The following is a 21,880-nucleotide window of genomic DNA, read 5'->3' on the forward strand; positions in this document are numbered from 1 at the left end:
TAAAATTTCAATTAAATTTTCAAACATGAAATCATATCTCAGTGAATTAGTTTTTCTCAAGATAAGTAGCATGGTTTTTCCTTTCTTCTTCTCTTTTATCTGGGCTAAGGATGTAAATCATTAGCAAATTATATAAAGCTAGCAGAGTTTGCAATTATTTTATGGCATCAGTAGTTTCAGGTTTCCCTTGCCAAATCACCAGAGAGCTTGTGACAGCAACATTGCTAGCTGTTGGGCTGGGGCTGTAGCTCAGTGGTAGAGCACCTGCCTCGCACGTGTGAGGCACTGGGTTCAATCCTCAGCACCACAGAAAAATAAATAATATTGTGTCCAACTACAACTAAAAAAATATATTTTTAAAAAACATAGCTAGCTGTTGACTTTCAGTGTATATAATTCTTCAGGCATATTGGGAAAATCGTTATGGTAAAAATCAATTGAAAATAATTATTTAATTGCCTTCAGGTGGGTGTGAATCCAGATGGTCCCTGGAATACAGCCAGTAAGAACCTACTCCAAGCATCTTCCATTATCATTCCCACTTGGATAAACAGGAAGGAGCCTCTTGACTTTGGACACATGGTAAGTTTTACCTTATATGTATTTTACAGTAAACAGTTGATGTGATCATGAGGATATACAGATTAATGAGGGTTAATACACAGATATGCAGATAATCAATATGAATTAAATTCATGGGACTCTGGAAAGTTTTGATGTTTTGCTCCTGGAAGGAAAAGTATTCTCCATTTCTCCAAAATAAGTTCTAATTTGTGGTGTTTTTTTTTTTCTCTTTAAAGATTTTACTTCTCAAAACTTTTCTTTTTAATCTAGAAGACTGAAGAAAATAAAATAGCAAACACTTTTTTAACCAGGCCTTTCAGTCATCAGGACTGAAGACTTCTGGTATATGGAAGCAAAGTCCAGTGGAATATGGATCACTGTAACCGTTAACACAGAGAAGCCTGTGTGTCAGTGCCCACGACTCTGGTGTCTGGCACTTACCAAATGCTTGTCAAAAGCAGTCTGAATGAGGACAACAATGCCAGTGGAGAAGGGAGGAGCATTTTTTTTTTTTTTTTTGGTGGTGACACATGGTCTCTCAGAGGTAGGAGCCTGCTGCTCTAATTGCTGCATTTGACCTTTCACCTTTCCATGTTGATAGTGGGTTTAATTAAAGACTAAAGGTTAAATTTGTTTGGATTTGAATTTATTGTTAAATTTTCTTCTGTGGGGAAAGGAAGTTGCTGAATGGAAAAGTACCATTATAGACGCTTTATCAACTATCATGGGAAAGCATGTTTTAGATACTTCAACTCAGGTACTTGTAACATGAAAAAACAGGGTTAAAACTTGGCTTATCAGTGGCCATCTGAGAGCACTGAAGTGACTCCTGAGCATCGTGTAGGCTCCAGAATAAACCCTTGGTTCAAGTCCTGACTCCAAATATGCTGGCTCTGTGACCACTGACAAATTTTGTAATCTCTTTAAAACTTAATTTTCTCATGTTTAAAACTGAACAATGCCAGTACTTGCCTCTTATGGTTGTTTTGAGTTTTACTATATATGTGAGTACTCAGAATGGGCCTGGACAGAGTCCATGCTCAAACACTACCAGCAACACACACTCTTTCCTCAGTTCCCTAAGAAATTGAAACAATAGCCAGAGAGTTCCCTGAATTCTTCAGATAATTATGGCTATGCAGACACAGATGCCCAATATAGCAAAAGGGAAGTCATACAAAGGAGTAAGAAACTGGAGGGAATGATATTTTCAGAATTCTCTTTTAGATTCTTCATAACAGGAGATGAAGAAATTTGAAAACAATCCAACTCTTGCAGGGCAAGGTAAAGGGCTTGCTTTGGGCTAGCTCTTCTTTTGGACCAGCTCTCCATCTTTTTGATGAAAGAATTTCCATAGTCAAAGCATTCCCTGGAAACCTGGGAAGGCTGAAATAGCACTAACTGCAAAACCTCCTGAGTAGAGGAAAGGAAAACTTTGCTCAGAAGAAGCCACCTCCTGCAAGGCTGCACAAATGCCACCTTTGCAAGGCCTCTCTGACCACCATTCTTTGAATTGCGATTGTTACCTACTGCTTTCTTCTGCTCCTTGCACTCAATCCCTCCTTCTTTGCAGCATTTCTTTTCTCCATGGTACTTAGTATCTCCTAAGACATTCCATAATTTGCTTATCTGTGTGTTTACTGTTCAAGGCAGTCTCTCTTTGCTTGAATTCAAGTTATATGAGAACAGAGAACAGTGCCTAGCACATAGTTGGTGTTCCCTAAATATCTGTTGAAGTGATGAAGGACTAAATGAATGAGTTAGTGATTCACTGAATGAGTGAAACTGGGTGAGGGTATGGAATGGTTCAGCAGGCCTTCACCTATTCTAATTACTTGGATTGCTCATGCTTCCAAGATCCAATCAGACATAACAGCTAGGAAACAGAGAAGTTATCTTCAGTAGTGCTTTTAGTTTCATTTGAAACTATGGGTTGGACTTAGGCAGCCAAGGAATTCTTGTATACCAGCCTTCTCCCTCCTCAGTTCCTGCACCAAGTGATAGAGACAGGAGGTGGCTGGTCCTGGTTGCTGCCAGCACTCCAGCACTGGGAGGTTGCTGAGGATCTGTGGGAAGCAAGCTTGAGGGCAAATTCCTCTCCAGCACACCTCTGTCTCTGCCTCTGGGTGGGGATTGGTTATAAATGGTGCAAAGCTTCATACCTCATTGAACAGAGATGTGTGAGAGTCTACTCTGCACTGTCAGATAGCTTCTCAGTGTCCTGTCTTAGCATGCTTTATTCTCTGACTCTTCTGATCAATCTGTCAGTGGGTGGGAAGTGGTAATGAGAAATCGTAGGATAGTTTCGTTTTTGTTTCCAAAACATGAGACCTACCCACCTCTGACCAGTGGAAAATGCTTAGCCAGGAAACAGTCCTGTATAAGTTATGTGGCTTTAAAGTAACCAACTGCTGACAGCCATCACCAGAGATATGAAAAATTGTGCTCTAAATGTATAATATGAACTGTTATGCATTCAGCTCTCATTTGTTTTTAAAAAATCAATTAAAAATTAAACCACTTACAATAACCAGAATGGAGTTATAGATGGAAACAATCCTCTATATGTCATTGACTCAAGAGCCATATACAAACTAGTCCCTAATTGTCTCTGCTGCCCTTTTTCTGCAGTGCCTAGACCACAGCCAACACATACAGCAATTTGTCATTGCCTTCTCCTGTTTTAGCACATACTTGGAATGCCTTCTTTTCCTTTGAGCCTATTTAATAACCCTTGGATCTTTCCTGACTCAGCTAAATTTCTTCCTCACCTGCATGGTTTTGTTTTGGGTAACAGGTTTCCCTCATCTCATCCTCTCCTGTACTGCACTTAATCCACATCCCATAATCATTAGCTCAGTAGTCTTGCCTTGCTCTACATTTGTAGATTGGATTGTGGCTGCCCAGCATTGTGACATTGTTATGTCCCTGTGTCTTTCTCAATTGTTTTCTTCTTTGTGTCTCCTCTTTAACATCAGTTTCCTCCATCCCAGTCTGATACTAGAATAATCATGTTAAAAGAATAAAAGTGACCATATTATTTTTTAAAAAGCTTCTGTTTCCCCATTGTCACCTATGGGATAGAATCCAGATGCTTTTAGCTTCATAGTCAAGACCCTTCAATGTCTAATCCAACCTACATTCTCCCTGTGATAATTTGCCCTTTACATTTTGCCCATATAATAGGTGACTTTGGCACCTAGAGGCTTTCTTGGGTACAGTTTCTCTCCTTGTGATAGCCTTTCCCCAGCTCCACCTATTCATCCTTTAAAAATCCTACTCAATTTTTCTACACCATCAGGCTCATAGTTCCCTAATAAAAGCCAACATCTAAAACTTCATTCATTTATCAGTCATTTATTGAGCATCTCTTACATTTTAAGGATCAGTGTTAGGTATTAAAGACATAAAGATGAAAAACCTCAAAGAACTCAAGGAACAATGTGACGAAGAATGAATAATCACAGTGCTGGAGGATAAACACAAGGTTGAGCATGTACAGAGTACCACGGGAACAGGAAGGAAGGCAGCACATTATTTAATTTCAAAAGAAGGAAGTTCGGAAAGTTTTTGTGAATGAAATGATAGTAATTAACATGTTTGTTTCCCAATTTAACTCTGAACTCATCAAGAACAGAAACTGTATCTTAATTATTTTTCTATCTCTTGTAGCTAACAAGAGGAGACTGGACTAAAGGGACTTTAAATAACTTCCAAACCATATTCTTATTTTAGGAAATATCATCAGAATTAGGTAAGATGAAGTGTCATGATGAACCTACTTTCAAATGGGCTCTGGAGAGAAAGATAATAGATAAGCCGATTTTCTAAAATATGAATAATTTCTATAACCTGATTGTGTACCTAATAATACATCCTGAACTAGTCTTTCATCATTTGGGTATACTTGAAAAAATTTTCATAATTAAGAGATAAAGTTATAGAAAAAGAATTAATGAAGAAAATTTCTTAATGCAACAAACAGGTAGCCATCCATAGTTCTACATCAAACTGTTGAGTTCAGGGCCCAGTGACTCAACACAGGCAAAGTTGGAGTACCAGGAAATCCTCCTGGCATAAATAGAATGATAGTTTCACAGTAAGACTAACATGAGCAAGTTCTGTAGAATTTCACAGAACTAAACGGTGAGTCCCAAATTACAAAGATGCACACATCTCTGGTTTTGATGTGTGAGAAAGATAAGTAGGTCTTGCAGGTTACAATCGCCCAGGAACGTGTGCATGAGAAGATGTGCAGCTTTACACAAACTATATGTTGAACCTATGTGTTAGGAGTTTCTTTTTTATTAATTAAACTTTTAATATAACTTTGGGAAGCAATGCTCATTCTAAAATTTAGACATTCTTTGGAGAGAATAGGCCAGATATATAGGTCAGCATAATTCTCTGAAAATGATTACCTTGAAAAAGAAACATGTTTGAATGCAACTTAGTCCATGCCTCCAGAACCTAAAATAAATTACGCTCACTCGATAGGAGTTTTGGACCTCAAAATTCCTTTTGAATAGACATTAATTTAAAAATTTTTAGTATTATTTGATTTTTCTCAGGAAGGATGAACATTTATGCTATCAAAGACATTTGCAATTCCTTATCCTGGAAATTAAAAGTTGTGAATACGGACTTTGTGCCACTCCCTGTTGGATGCTAGAATACGTCCCACTCTGGAACATTCCTCCATCTTATTCTGGGACTGGCTTTGCTGAAATGGGGATTAGAACCAATAATCCCACTGTTTAGGGGACAAGTCCTTTCTAGACGTGTCAGCTCATTCAAGGCTCCATCTAGCCAGGGAATATGCACTCCATTTGGAAAGAAGAATCAGGAGGAGTTTGTTTTACACCAGAAATACCCCAAAATTATTTCATATGTTATTTAATATGTTTTGTCTTCAAATTCATGTATTCATGTTAAACTTTAGTTCTGAATTAAATATTTCCCCTTTTACTTTTCTTTAGTTCTAGATTTTTTCAAAAAAGAGAACAATAAACTTCACCATGATACTTGATCACCACTGTTTCTCATCCCAGTTCTTGTATATGTTTCTCTTATTTAGAAATTTCCCTGATGGTATATTCATATGCAGTATGTGTATGAGGCAGACCTAAGATAGTATAAAAAATCTTTTTAGGTCTTCTTTTTAAGTGAAAATGTAAGTGGATATATTCAGAATTATCTTCCTTCAATAATTTAAAAATATAATTCATTTTCTTTTTGCAACCTCTATTGTTGTTGACAAAGCTAACCACTCCCTGGGTGGTTCTCTTCCTTTGGAGCATGGTACATCTGTAGGCCCCCGTCCTCCCAACCAGATTGGGCTGACAGTGTAGCTGATGTCATTAGGTACTTAAGCCAAAGCTTTGCTCTCACATGAGAGCCTCCATACAGTTCAAGGGCCTATTTGACTTTAGCTAGGGAAATGTCTTAGGATCTTGGTATGTGAAAGTCCTAAGCTTGTTAGAACAAGCTCAGGTGAAAGGAGCTGCTGGGCAGGGACTGCTAACATGGTGCCAGAAAGTAGCATAAGGTTTGCAACCAATCCACTGTGGCAAGACTAGTGTGCACATGCTAACAGAGCCAGGCACAGCCAAGACAAGCATTTGCCTTCCTGTCCAGTTTTCTCCCACAAACCAATCTAAATATTCAGGCTGGGGTGATACACAAGAGACACACGTATTTTTCAGAATGTCTTATACCCTTTCCTGTAAGACTATTTGGACCTTAAAGAAGGGAGGTGGATGGTGTGGTGAAAGTCAGTGACTGCTGTCAAAAACTTAAATAGTAGGAAGTCCTATTGGTACAGCCCACCTGCTGCCCACCTCAGCCATTCATCATTCATTAGAGTCATTCTTCGGCCCTTGTTACATCAAGTCCTGTGCTGACTGCATACCAGGGATAGAAAGGAGAACTCACCCATGAAGAGCTGAGCCAGTGGTGGGGAAAAGAGGATATCAGACCCTCACACCCGGGAGGAGTGCTCTGAGGAGAGTGTTCTGAGGCTTCATGTGGCTGTCCGCTGTACTCTGCAGACCTAGAAAAGGGGTTTGGTCCGTTTGGGGTTGGAGGAGGAGTTCCAGGAAGGATGCCTTGTTGGCGTAATGACTGAACTGAGATTTAAGGATGAGCAGGAATCAAATAGAGAAAACAAAGAAGGAAAAGTGTCTGGGTCAAGAAGTAGGATGGACCAGAATGCATGGGACCTGCTAGGCTCAGCAGGGGATTTTGCTCTTCAGCCTGTGGGGCCTGGGAAACTCTTGAGGATTTTGTCAGCCTGAGTGTAGAGGGGCTGTGACTGCTGTAGCATGTGGGAAACTCCCCCCTTGGCTATGGCATGGAGGGGTATTGCCACGGGCAGGCCTGCCAGTGGCAGCAGTATGTGATTTTTCCAGGAACGATAAACATGTTAGCCATGTGTTTGAGTGGAAGCTAAGCTTCCTAACACAAGCCAGTGCAGCCTGCTTTGAAATTGGCTGTCTGCCTATGCATACCAGCAGCACGAAGAACATTTCCTTTCCTTCCTGAAGTTTCTAAACTTTAAAAGTTTATGACTGTGCTGACTTCTGGAATTGATCATTCAATCTAATTGCAGATACAGTTCTGAGACTTCATGTGGCTGATCACCTAAAGGCTCTGTTACTGATGCTCATGCTGGGCTCCTCACCCCTGAGCTGCACTGGAAGCTCCTGGGAGACTTTTTGGAACACAGGCTGCCAGGCTCCACTCTCAGAGTTTCTCATTCAATTGGTCTAGTGGGCCACACAGCACTTTGCCTCACATAGGTAATGGTGATGATGGTGTTTGGGAACCAGGCTTTGAGAACTACTGCTCTGATAGTGGCTGCTCATTAAGACCAGAATAGGGGTCTCCAAATTTAAGAAATCAGTTTATTCCAGGTGGCCCTAATGTGGACAAGTTTATTCCAGGTGGCCCTAATGTGGACAAGTCTGTGTCCAGGGACTAAGAAACACCAATCCAGTGTCTTTGGCATTTATATCAGGCTTGGAGTTACACTATCTCTTTTTCCTTTTATTTCCAGCTGACTCGTTAAGCCCTAGCCATATGTAAATTTGAACTTATCAACAGAAATAATTCTGATGTCCATATTGTTTATTAAAACATCTGAGTTCACCTTTAAAGGCTACTGGCCAACATGCACTCACCTCTCAATAGTGCAGATAGTGAAAACCTGTGGTCTGTGCTGGGTGTGCTCCTCCTCTCAAGCTCAGAAAGTACCAACTTTGTTCACATGCTGTGGAAGGTAGCTGCTAAAAGGTGGTACTCTTGTCCCTACCATCCTTCCTCTTCCTCCTCCTCCTCTTTTCTGTGCTAGAGCTCAATCCCTGGGCCTCTTACATGCTAGACAAGTGCTCTTCTACTGAACTACATCTTTAGCCCATTCCTCCATCTTCTCATATCAAATGAATGTCTTGAAATTCATGTTCTCAAAATATCACCAACTAGAATGTGTTTTTTTTTTTCAAGTTAAGACTCATCCTAGGAAGTGAATAACCAGAGTGCTAATGAAACTTCTATTACATAATTTTCTATAGCATAGAATGCAATCATCAGGGAAGGGTTTCCCCAACTCTCCACTCCACTCCCTGCTCCAACTTCTTCTTGCAAAGTAAACAGCTTTTCCCTTGACATGCCAGCAGCTCCCACAACCAGTTTCAATCTGTCATCTTTCAGTTTGCACTTGCTTCAGGGAAGAGGCTTCCCTTCCTACATGGCCTTGACCTGCCCAGGACCGGAGGCAGGAGAAGATTATTTGTGACCCAGCAAACTCCTTCTCCTAGTTCATGAGCTACATCATGCTCTTAAACCATGGAAGAAAGATTTATGTGGCTCAAGGTATGTTCTTTGGTAAGGAAAAGTGCAGCTCTGAAAATTGGATGTCCTCAGGGGAGGAGTGCTTTGTTTATGCTATGTCATTAGCTGGTTACAAGTCAACATAAAGGGAAAGGATCCTCACTGGGATGAGCTGAAATGCAGCCTCAGCACAAGTTGAGTGGTTTGTTACTTGGAGCCGTTCTCATCTATGTTGTCTTTATGCCATCTTGCCTAAAAATGCATAAAAGATGATATCAAGAATAAATGATTTATATTTCTTTCATTGTGGAAAAACCCTAGGTTGGAATAATCTAGGGTTTGCAGTGGCACACCTTGTACCTTCTACTGAAAACATGATTTTTCAGATCATTTTTTAAAACACCAAGGAGAAGCTGGTCACAGTCACCCAGCTCTACATGGAGTATGTGTTTCATGGTCTTTAATCCTTTTTCTTCCTTAAATTTACCCAAAAACTTTTTTAAGATTGATTTTGTAAAAAATAAATGACAGCAGAATGCATTACAATTCATATCACACATATATAGCACAATTTTTCATATCTCTGGTTGCATATAAAATATGTTGACACCAATTCATGTCTTCATACATGTACTTTAGATAATGATGTCCATCACATTCCACCATCCTTGCTAACCTCCTGCCCCTCCCTTTCCCTCCCACCTCTTTGCCCTATAGAGTTTGTCTATTCTTCCCATGCTCCACCCCCACCCCCCACCCCACTATGAATCAGCCTCCCCATGTCAGAGAAAACATTCAGCATTTGTTTTTTCGGGATTGGCTGACTTCACTTAGCATTATCTTCTCCAACACCATCCATTTATGTGCAAATGTCATGATTTTATTGTCTTTTATTGATGAGTAAAATTCCACTGTGTATATTCGACACATTTTTTTATCCATTCGTCCACTGAAGGGCATCTAGGCTGGCTCCACAGTTTAGCTATTGTGAATTGTGCTGCTATAAACATTGATGTGGCTGTGTCCCTATAGTATGCTGTTTTTAAGTCTTTTGGGTATAGACCAAGGAGAGGGATAGCTGGGTCAAATGGTGGTTCCATTCCCGGATTTCCAAGGAATCTCCAAACTGCTTTCCATATTGGCTGCACCAATTTGCAGTCCCACCAGCAATGTATGAGTGTACCTTCTTCCCCACATCCTCACCAACACTTACTGATGTTTGTATGCATAATAACTACCCTTCTGACTGGAGTGAGTTGAAATCTTAGAGTGGTTTTGATTTGCATTTCTCTAATTGCTAGAGATGATGAACATTTTTTCATATATTTGTTGATGGATTGTATATCCTCTTCTGAGAAGTGTCTGCTCAGGTCCTTGGCCCATTTGTTGATTGGGTTATTTGTGTGTGTGTTTTTTTTTTTTTTTGGTGTTCAGCTTTTTTAGTTCTTTATACTCTAGAGATTAGTGCTCTATCTCATGTGTGAGGGGTAAAAATTTGCTCACAGGATATGGGCTCTCTTCACCTCACAGATTGTTTCTTTTGCTGAGAAGAGACTCTTTAGTTTGATTCCATCCCATTTATTAATTCTTGGTTTTAATTCTTTCACCAAAGGAGTCTTATTAAGGAAGTTGGGGGCCTAATCCCACCTGATGAAGATTAGGTCCTACTTTTTCTTCTCTTAGAGTCTCTGGTTTAATTCCTAGGTCCTTGATCCACTTTAAGTTGAGTTTTGTGCATGGTGAGAGATTTAGGGGTTTAATTTTGTTGCATATAGATTCCCAGTTTTTCCAGCACCATTTATTGAAGATGATATCTTTTCTCCAATGCATGTTTTTGGCACCTTTGACTAATATAAGATAATTGTATTTTGGGGGGTTAGTCTCTGTGTCTTCTATTCTGTACCATTGGTCTACCAATCTGTTTTGGTGCCGATGCCATGCTGTTTTTGTTACTGTTGCTCTGTAGTATAGTTTAAGTTCTGGTATAGTGATGCCACCTGACTCATTCTTCTTGCTAAGGATTGTTTTAGCTATTCTTGGTCTCTTATTTTTCCAGATGAATTTCATCACTTTTCCTATTTCTATGAGGAATTCCATTGGGATTTTGATTGGAATTGCATTAAATCGGTATAGTGCTTTTGGAAGTATAGTCATTCTGATAATATTAATCCTACCTATCTAAGAGCAAGGTACATCTTTCCATATTCTCAGATCTTCTTTGATTTCTTTCTTTAGAGTTTTGTAGTTTTCATTTTATAGATCTTTCACCTCTTTTGTTAAGTTGATTTCTAAGTATCTTATTTTTTTTTTTTGAGATTGTAAATGGGGTAGTCTTCCTCATTTCCTTCTCAGAGGATTTGTCACTGATGTACAGAAATGCCTTAGATTTATGGGTGTGGATTTTATATCCTGCTACGTGGCTGAATTCATTTACTAGTTCTAGAAGTTTTTCTGGTGGAGCTTTTTGGGTCTTCTAGGTATAGAGTCATATTATCAGCAAATAGTGCTAATTTTCTTTTGTTTCAATTTCATTGATTTCAGCTCTAATTTTAATTATTTCTTGCCTTCTACTGCTTTTGATGCTGTTTTTTTTTTTTTCTAGGGCTTTGAGATGTAATGTTAGGTCACTTATTTGTTGACTTTTTTTTTAAGGAATGTACTCCATGAAATGAATTTTCCCCTTAATCCTGCTTTCATAGTGTCCCAGGGATTTCAATATGTTGTGTCTATGTTCTCATTTACCTCTAAGAATTTTTTAATCTCCTCCTTGATGTATTCTGCAACCCACTGTTCATTCAGTAGCATATTTCTTAGTCTCAGGTGATGGAGAAATTTTTATTTTTCATTTTGTCACTGATTTCCAACTTCATTCCATTATGATCTGATAAAATGCATGGTAGTATCTCTACTTTTTTGTATTTGCTAAGAGTTGCTTTGTGGCATATTATATGGTCTATGTTCTGCTGAGAAGAAAATGTATCCACTTGATGTAGGTTGAAATATTCTATAAATGTCAATTAAGCCTAAGTTGTTGATTGTATTATTGAGTTCTATAGTTTCTTTATTCAACTTTTGTTTGGAAGATCTATCCAGTGGTGAAAGATGTGTGTTAAAGTCACCCAAGATTATTGTGTTGTGGTCAGTTTGACTCTTGAACTTGAGAAGAATTTTTTTGGTGAACATAGCTGCACCATTTTGGGGGGCATATATATTTATGATTGTTATGTCTTGTTGGTGTATGATTCCCTTGAACAATATGTAATGTCCATCTTTATCCCTTTTGATTAACTTTGGCTTGAAGTCTACTTTATTTGATACGAGGATGGAAACTCCTGCTTGCTTCCGCAGTCCATGTGAGTAGTATGTTTTTACCCAACCCTTCACCTTCAGTCTGTATATGTCTTTTCCTATCAGATGAGTCTCCTGGGGGTAGCATATTGTTGGGTCTTTTTTAATCCAATCTGCTAGGCTATGCCTTTGATTGGTGAGTTTAAGCTATTAACATTCAGGGTTATTATTGAGATATGGTTTATAATTCTAGCCATATTTGTTGATTTTTGTTATATAACTTGACTTGATTTTCTTCCTGGTCTTTCTGTTAGGCTCCAAACTTTAGTCCCATCTCCCTCTCACTTAGCAGTTCCCAACTGTGGGACCTCTCACTCCCGGGCTCACACAAGTGGGTGGTGCCCTTGTCACACTGCACATCTGCCCAACTGAGAGCTGTTTTTATGTTGGGTGGTCACTGTGCCAAGTTATTGCCACTAGGGAGGAAGGGGGGATTTGATACCTGGTATCTGGCCAGATGGAGATCCAATCTGAGAGCTGACCTCACCAAATATGGTGAGAAAGGTTATCCAAGATCAAGGCAGTCTGCTTCCAGCACTGGGGTGTCTGGTGAGGTGGGGGGAGCAGGGTGATGGTGTTGTGCTGTGGGTAGGTAGTCACTGAGTAACCTGCGTGGGAGCGGATAGCAGTCCAGAGTTCTGCAGAGATTCTGATAGGTGATTCTGCTAAGCCGCTTGAGAGCCATGTACGGGCTAGAACTGTGGGCTTTGGGTTTAGGGAGCCAGGAGTCCAGAGTCCTACACAAATGCTGAGGCTCTGAGCCTGCACAGGGGTCACAGCGCTGGTGATTTCTTCAGAAATCAGCTGTTTACTCTCTGAGATGCAGTATTCCGACTAGGTGAGATCTGGGTCACAGATCGACACAGTATGCTGCCTCCCTCTGGCCCGCCATCTTGGAATCCCCTACCTTAAATCTTTTTTTGCGATTCTTTATCTCTTGACTGCCATGCCACTTTATGTGAAAGTCAGTCATAATAATGCATAGATGTTAAGAAAAATGATCAACACACCCAAAATGCCTCAAATTCAGACTCCGTGCTGGAAGGCAGCTTGACTCATAGACTATTTTGTAGAGTGTTTGGATGGCTGACCTTTCAGTCCTTTCCCACTCTTAAGATTCTATATGCCTAAACTTCATTTTAGCATTAGAGGAAGAAATGAAGGAGTTTTTCCGTGTTCCTAATTCTAATTCTAACATCTTTTCATAGATGCATGACTTATAAACAATGAAGTGTTGGAGTCTTAAGAGTATAGCACTTACACACTACTCTGATCAAGATTACAATAATATTACTGAATCAAGATGGCAAAGTGAAAGGAGGCTGCAGATCTCAGCTCCTTTGCAGTTTGGAACCAAAACAGTGAGAAGAGTTGATAGGTGAGGTGTGACAGAGGAATACACTGAGATGCAGTATTAGACTGTCAGAGACTTGGGGAGACCTAAACATTCTGGTTACTGGAACAGAAAGCAGGGAAGAATTTGTTAGCACTGAACCTACATCTGCAGCATCCAGACAAGTCTGGGGAAAAAAGGGAGCAAGAAAGAGAGGCACAAATGATAAGCTTACTTCAGAAACAGCAGAAGAGAAAGTGACTGAGGAAATGCAGGAGTTGCAAAGCTACCTGGTGCCTGGAAAGTGACACACTTCTCTCAATTGGTGGTGGAGAACTGTGATAGGCAGCCATTTTGCAAAAATCAGGCTTAAGGTAGCAACTCTGGAAAGGGTTAAGTCACTACTGCTTCATCCCATCTGGAGACACCAGCAAATATCACCTTTGAACTGGCCATCTTAGAATACCTGTGTAGTGGGATCACTGTGAGCAGACAGCTGCGGCATCCGGGTGTGGGTGCCAGTTCATCCCCACTCCACAGCAGCAACAGGATGAGTCCCCCACACTAGGAGCAGCGTCCTTCCTCCAGACGCACTGTCTCTGCCTGGATGCCAACAGAACCCTAAACTCCTAGGCTAGCACAGGGTCTCTGCAGCCCACAGACTGGGATATCAAGGCTTGTGTTCTCTGTGGAGCATCAGAGCCACCTGGCCTCCCAGGGAAGGTGGGGTGGGTCTGTTTTTATGGCTTTGGGCAAAGTTGGCATCCCAGTCAGGGGCAGATCTGTGTTAGGCGCCCTTTCCCCTGATGATCCAGAGCTCTTAGGTAGCCTGCCATGCCAAGGAGCTGCAGGAACCATCTCCACTCACCAGAGGTGGTTGGCATGAGGCCTGAATGGAAGGGTCCCAGGGCCTGATTTCCACCAAGTTTTTGAAGCAGAAAGTTGAGCTAGCTGGGAAAATATATTAAAAAAAAACAAAAACCCAGCTCCCAACACAGGAGAGACGGCTGATGGAGTCACTGCTTCACTACTGTTGCACCAGAGACTCGGCAGGCCTGTTGCCACAACTGCTGCTCCGGCTTTCACACCTTCCAACACCTGGAGAGTCCTGGTCTGGAAGGCCCAGAGAAATCTCTCTGCTCACACACAGCTCAGCAAGGAGAGATTTTAGCTCTTTAATATTAATTTTAGATTTTACTGGATTGTTTTCTGTGAATTTGATAGCTTTCCCCTCACTAGTTAATATTATATACTTAGGTCCAATATTATGTTTATTTAAAAAAAGTTTAATGTGTTAATTTCATTTATTCTTTTTTTATTTCTCATCTTTTTTTCTAAAATATTTTTTTAATTGTAGATGGACATAATATCTTTATTTTTATTTGTTTATTTTTATGTGGTGCTGGGGAAAGAATCCAGGGCCTCACACATGCAAGGCAAGAACTCTACCACTGAGCTACAACCCCAGCCCTCTTTCTCATCTTTATATTCTCTTTTTTCTTCTCTTTCTCTGATTGCATTTTTTGCTTCTGCTTCCACTCCAATCAATTTTTCTTTTGGTGCTTCTTTTTTCTTTTCATGCCCTATAGAGTTAACAGTAACTTCATTTTCTTTAATACCCAATTTTTCATTCTATTCTAGAATATTAGTCCCCATTTATACTTTTGGACTAGTGGAGTTGGGAAGAACATTTTCAATAAGTTTTTATGGTTTATTAGTGTGTGTGTGTGTGTGTATATATATACCAATCAAATGGTAGTTGTTACTTGTGATTAGTATCTCCTCTCAAAGCAGTGCTAAGGATTGATCATAGCACTGTGATCACATTGAGTGGGTGCTTTGACACTGAGATGTAGCCTCCCAGCCTGGGGCACAGTGTAAAGAGAAAGCATCTCACTACAAAGACCCTCACACAACAATGGAAGAGACATCTATCACAGAAGATGCACCAAACTCAACATAGAGATGCAGGAAACATGGGAAAACAATGTGGCTGTATAACTATAATATGTTGATGTTAGTTCTTTTGGATAAATACCAAGGTGGAATAGCTGGGTCATATGGTGGGCCATCCCTACTTTTTTGAGAAATCTCCATAATGCTTTCCAGAGTGGTTGTAATAATTTGCAGTCCCACCAACAATATATGAGTATACATTTTTCCCCACATCCTCACTAGCATATATTATTATTTGTATTCTTGATAACTGCATTTGAATGGAATGAGATGAAATCTCAATTTAGTTTTGATTTGCATTTTCCTGATTGTTAGGGTTGTTGAACAATTTTTTCATATTTTTTGTCCATTTACATTTCTTCTTTGAGAAGTGTCTGTTTAGTTCTTTTATCCATTTATTAATTGGATTATTTGTGGGTTTTGGTGTTAAGTTTTTTGAGTTCTTTATATATTCTGGATATTAATCCCTTGTCAAGGGAACAGCTGGCAAAGATCTCCCATTTTGTAGGCTCTCTGTTCTCACTCTTTTTATTTGATGCCATCCCACTAGCTGAGGGGCGGGCTGCGTGGCGGTCGACGGATCAGTCAGCCTGGATCTCCGGTCACACAGTTGGCTCGAGTTTGAAACTCAATAACCGGTCCTCGGTGATGGAAATCCTTCCTCTAGGTTTCGGTGCACCCCAATTTTGCTGTAAATTCCTAACAAGATAGCTTTTTATCGTTCTAACTCGTTATTCACCTGCGCAGTGACACGGTACATGGGGTGTGATGTACTCTATTCGAGGCCATCTTCCAAGACTGTGTTGATGGAGTAAAAATTTTCAAAATAGTTTATCATGATCCTTTGGATTTATGAAGTATCTGTGGTGATGTCTCCTTTTTCATCTCTAATTTTGTTGATGTGGGGCTTCTCTTTTGTTTAGTTTGGCTAAGGATTTATTGATATTCTTTATATTTTCAAAGAACTAAATATTTGTTGCATTGATCTTTTATATTTTTGTTGTTGTTGTTGTTGTTGTTGTTGTCAATTTCTTTTATTTCAACTCTAAAAATTATTTCCTATATTCACTGATTTTGGAATTTGTTTGTTCTTCTTTCTCTATGGTCTTGAGGGATAATGATAGATTATTTATTTGAGATCCTTCTTTTTTTAAATGAAGAAACAGTGCTATAGTCTTTCCTCTTAGAACTGCTATTTCATTGTATTTTTTTCCATTCTTTTACCTTCAGCCTGTGGATGTTTTTCTCCCATAATGCCTCTTGTAAACAACTGGTTGGGTCTTATTTTTTAATACACTCTGCCAATCTGTGTTTTTTTTTTCATTGCAAGTTTAGACCATTTGCATTCATCATTATTTTAGAGAGATGATTTATATTTCCTATCTATTTTTGGGGGGAAGGGGTTGCCAGGTGTTGAACTCAGGGATATTCAACCACTGAGCTACATCCCAAGCCCTATTTTGTATTTTATTTAGAGACAAGGTCTCACTAAGTTGCCTAGCACCTTGCTTTTGCTAAGGCTGGCTTTGAACTTGCAATCCTCCTGCTTTAGCCTCCTGAGCCACTGGGATTACAGGCATGCACCACTGTACCCGGTCATTTTGATTTGTTTCTAATGCTTAATCCAGACTTGATTAAACTTTAATTGACTATTTTTATAGTGAGATTTATCCCTCTGCTTGTTCTCACTTTCATTCTTCATTTCTTATGCATGAAATATTCCATTTACTATATTCTGTAGTGTCAGCTGAATAGTTCTTATAGTTTCTCCTTATAATAGAAGGCTTTTATTTTATCTTTAATTCTAAAGGATAATTTTGCTGGGTATAGTAATTTTGTTTGGCATCTATATTCTTTCATGGCTTAGTATATATTATTCAAAGCCCTCTGGTCTTGGTCTAGGTTAAGAAATTATTTAGAATCCTAATTGGCTTACATCGAAATGTGACCTATTGTTTTTCTCTCATGGCTTTTAAAATTCTACATTTATTCTGTATATTAGACATTTTAATTTCAATCTGTATTGTAGAAAAACTTTTTGTTCTTGTCTTTTTAGTGTTCTGGATGTGTCTTGTGTTTGAATTTTCATTTCATTCTTAATGTTTGGAAAATTTTCTGATATTATTTCTTTGAAAAGGTTGTGCATTCCTTTAGTTTGTATTTTGGTGCCTTCATCTATACCAATGATTCTTATATTTGATTTCTTAATATTATTCCAGATTCTTTTAATATTCTGGCCATGGTATGTGTGTGTGTCTGCCCCTCCCTCCCTCTCTCTCTCTCTCTCTCTCTCTCTCTCTCTCTCTCTCTCTCTCTCTTACAATATATATATTTAGTTGTGGATGAACCTTTATTTTTATTTATTTTTATGTGGTGCTGAGAATTGAACCCAGTGCCTCATACATGCTAGGTAAGTGCTCTACCACTGAGCCACAACTCCAGCCCCTGGCCATGGTCTCTTAACATCTTTCTTTATTATTGACTTTATTTTTAAGGTTACATCCTTTTTCTTCAAGGCCTGAGAATCTGTTTTCAAAGTGGTCCAATCTATTGGTGATGCTTTCCACTGAATTTTTAATTTGATTTATTGAGGCTTCCATTTCTAGGATGTTTGTTTCTTTTTCAAAATCTCTCTGTTTATTGAAATGATCTTTCACTTCCCATGTTTTCTCTCTAATTTCATTCCTTACATCTTTTTTAGCTCATTAAACATTTTAACTATGAACTCTCTAAATTCTTTCTCCACTATTTCTTCCACTGTGGTGTCAATAAAAAAGATTATTGAAGTATTGTGGGTTTTTCAGAGTGATTTTTTCCTTTGCTTTTTCATGCTGTTCGTATGTCTACTCATCTTCAAGAATAATTATCACTTCTACTTATATGCAAGGGACTATGTAGTGAGCTTCCTTCTCTTAAGTGCCCTGGGTTGGGTGACTATCCAGGTATTGATACTTTCACTTAATATGTGTCCTCTGCTGTTCCTAGTATCATCATTACTTTGGTAGAAGACACTAAACCCTATTTACTAAAATCACTTCAGAGCAAAGTCATGTACTAATTAAACTTAGAAAAAGTAAAAATTTATTGAAAATGTTCTCCATAGTTCCTCTACTGCAGGTATAAAATTTTAGTAAAGTTCTGGTGGAATATGTTGAGAAATTAGTTATTATAGTAAAGTTACTATTACCTTATGTAGGAGCTGAAAAGAGAGGAGAAATGTGAAAGAAAGAAAATAGATAAAAGATAATACAAACCAAGAAGAAAAAGATGGATGGGGGCAGATTTGAGGTACTAACCCATAATGTAAGAGCAAACGGAGGGGCTAAAAGCAAGTGTAAACCTGAGCTAGGAAAACTATAAAGATAGAATGAGTTCACTTAATACTTTAAAAAAATAGGAGAAATACAATAAAATGAGGGCACAATATCAAATACTAAAGGAACAACTATTGATTAAAAGTGAAGTGTAATATAGGAAAGATCAAAATTGGTATTAGAGATATTTATAATAGACCATGCCAAGGTGGAGAAATTTCTTATTAAGTCTTCCTGGTTTGGACTTTTTGAGGATTTGGAGTCTTTAGAAGATATCTATCACTTCAGCTTTGGATCTTCCTACAAGTCCTGGGACACAGGAGCTACTTTCCTGGTTGCTCTTAATTTCTTATCAGTTAGTTCTTGTTTATCAGCTCAGGAGCCTGAGTCTCCACATTGAAGGGTATTCTGTTGGCATCTGCTGGCCACCTGATGCAGGTTTCAGAGCTGAGTGCTGACTGCTGAAGGTGCCATGTGTGCGCTCTCCTCCACAAGGCCTTGTTAAAAGTCACATAGAGCCTGGCGGCTGTCTTCTAGTGAGAGCCTTATGATTGTGGGTTCTCTGTGGGTGATCGGTGGTATAGTAGCCTCTGCCCAGGATGATGTAGATCACTGGGATGCCATCCCTGTGCCTGGGATACAGAGTCAGTTGGCCTACCTGCTTCTGAGCTCTTACCACCCATGGTTGTGAATCACAAGCACTCACTCCCCTCTGCTGGGATTTATTTGAGGTGGTGCTATCTAAACACTTGATGGCCTTATGCAACTGTGGGGCCTGAGAATGGAAGCTTTTTGTGAGCCATCTGTGACATAGAATCTTCCATTCTGGCTGGCACAGCCCACTATTGTTTTACCAGTCACCATGTTGGGGTAGGATATCAGTTGGCCCATCTTTGTCTTAGCTCCTGTAGAGGCTATGTGGAGTGCTGGGTCAGGGCTAGCACTCTTGGGAGTGATTAGCTCATGGGTCTGCTCCACCCCATTCCTCTCATCCACAGTGAGGGAGAAGGAGGTTTCAGTAGCTTCCAGCTAGCAAAAATCCTTCTGTGGGTTTCTTCCAGATGGATTACTAAAATGACCCATTTCAGAGGTATTCCCTCACGTTTTATTTGTTGCTATCTGAAGGTGAGGAGAAGCTGTGTTAATTTATTTTCTTCTATGAAGACTGGCTAGTTGTGGACTCACAAAATAGCCGCCATGCCCAGCATAGCTTTTAGTCCACAATTAAGATTTAGCTGCATGATATCTTTCACTGTATTTTCTGTTCCTGTTGTATTTTAACTTGGTCTGCTTTTGGGGGGGATTGCAGTGGGGTGGGGGGGTACCAGGGATTGAACTCAGGGGTACTTGACTAATGAGCCACATCCCTAGCCCTGCTTTGTTTTTTATTTAGAGACAGGATCTCACTGAGGTGCTAAGGACCTCACCTTTGCTGAGGCTGGCTTTAAACTCTGGATCCTCCTGCCTCAGCTTCCCGAGCTGCTGGCATTATAGGCATGTGCCACAGTGTGGTCTGTTTTCTCTCTAGCTGTTAAAGACATAAACGTATGTGCTTCCCCCCCCCCTCCTCTTTGTTATCCCTCCTCTCGACCCTGCCCTGCTCAGGGTTCAGGGTCAGGAATTCTATCCTTATTTTCTACTCCAGTAACCAAATTCTAAGTCTCAAACTGTCCAATATTGAATTTTAGAAAATTTACTCTGTCACCACCTTCTGGTCAACTGTTCTTTAACTACTTCCATCTTCAGCTATCAAGGGTTACTGCCTAGATTGTTTCACAATCTTCAGTCTTTCTAATTTTAAGTTCTAAAATATGTTATTTCTTGGTTTTCAAGGTTCCCAATAGATCTTCCAGCACCTGCACAGCAGAACAAACTGGGCCTCCTGAGAATAGGAGAAGGAGATGGATCTCAAGAATCTCAAAGGAGCTTAGCTAACATAATAAAGGCTAACTATGAAAAACCCATAGGCAACATCATACTAAATAGGAAAAAACTGAAAGCATTTCCTCTAAAATCAGAAACAAGACAAGAATGTCTGTCTACTCTTACCACACCTATCCAACATAGTATTTGAAATTTTATCCAGACCAATTAGGGAAGAGAAAAAAATAAATGGAACAAATAGGAAAAGAAGAAGTCAAATTATCACTGTTAGCAGATTATATGATTCTATCCTTAGAAGACCCTAAATATTCCACAAGAATTCTTCTGTAGATAAATTTAGCAAAGTGCAGGATACAAAATAAACACATGAAAATTAATAGCTTTTCTATAACCAATAATGAGTTCACTGAAAAAAGAAATCAGAAAATCAATCTTATTCACAGTAGGAATAATTCACCTAGAATAAACCTAACTTAGGAGGTGAGAGACCTCTACAAAGAAAACCACAGAATGATGCAAAGAGAAATTGAGAATTGAAGAAGACACCAGAAGATGGAAAGACCTCCAATGCTCATGGATCAACAGAATTCATATTATTAGAATGACCATACTACCAAAAATGATCTATAGATTTGGTGTAATCCCCATCAAAATACCAATGACATTCTTCACAGAACTAGAAAAAACAATCCTAAAATTCATGTGGTAGAACAAAGGACCTAGAATAGCCAGAGCAATCCTGAGGGAAAAAAGAGCAATGGTGGAGGTATCACAGTATTCATCTTCAAATTACTGTAGAACCATTGTACTAGCATGAAAACAAATAAGTGGAATTGAATAGAATACACAGAGACAGACTTGCACAGTTATAGTTATCTGATTCTTGACAAAAATGTACAGTGGACAAAAAACAGCCTCTTTAACAAATGATGCTATAAAAACTGGTATCCATATGCAGAAGGTGGAAATGATCCTTGTCTCCTGACCTGTTTAAAGGTCAATTCAAAGTGGATCAAAGATCTAGGTATAATTCCAGAAACTTGCAATTGTTAGAGGGGAAAAAAACAACAACAACAAAGGGGAAACCCTTTAACATGAAGGCACAGGCAACAACTTCCTAAATAGGGCTCCAGTAGCCCAGGAAATAATAGTAAAAATCAACAAATGGCATTGCATAAAATCAAAATGCTTCTGTACAGCAAATGAAACAATTAAGACAATGAAGAGACAGCCTACAGAAGAAAATATTTGCCAATACTATTCTGACAGAGGTTTAATAGAAAAAATACATAAAGAACTCAAAAACCTTAACCCCCCCCAAAAAAAAACCCACCCAAATAATTCTTTCAATAAATGGGCAAATGAACTGAACAGACACTTCTCAAAAGAAGACATACAAATGGTCAATAATTTATATGAAAAAATTTTCAACATCTTTAGCTATCAGGGAAATCCAAATCAAAACTACACTGAGATTTCATCTTACTCTAGTCAGAATGGCAAGCATCAAGAATACAAATCACAAATGCTGGCAAGGATGTGGGGGGAAAGGAACTCATATACACTGTTGGTGGGAATATAAATTAGTATAGTCATTGTGGAAATCAATTTGGAGTTTCCTCATAAAACTAAAAATAGAATTACCCAAGAA

The 21,880-nt window shown here is 39.1% G+C and overlaps 1 long non-coding RNA gene across 1 annotated transcript in view; it reads left to right on the forward strand.

The window, feature by feature from the left end:
- LOC120887457 (uncharacterized) overlaps positions 1 to 21,880 on the forward strand; it is a 222,177-nt gene that overhangs the window by 134,349 nt on the left and 65,948 nt on the right. Inside the window, exon 2 of the long non-coding RNA XR_005730710.2 lies at positions 466 to 582. This is a non-coding gene — a long non-coding RNA (uncharacterized LOC120887457). The remainder of the gene's footprint in view (positions 1 to 465; positions 583 to 21,880) is intronic.

This window comes from Ictidomys tridecemlineatus, chromosome 10 (assembly GCF_052094955.1).
Source record: "Ictidomys tridecemlineatus isolate mIctTri1 chromosome 10, mIctTri1.hap1, whole genome shotgun sequence".
NCBI classification, from domain to species: Eukaryota; Metazoa; Chordata; class Mammalia; order Rodentia; family Sciuridae; genus Ictidomys; species Ictidomys tridecemlineatus.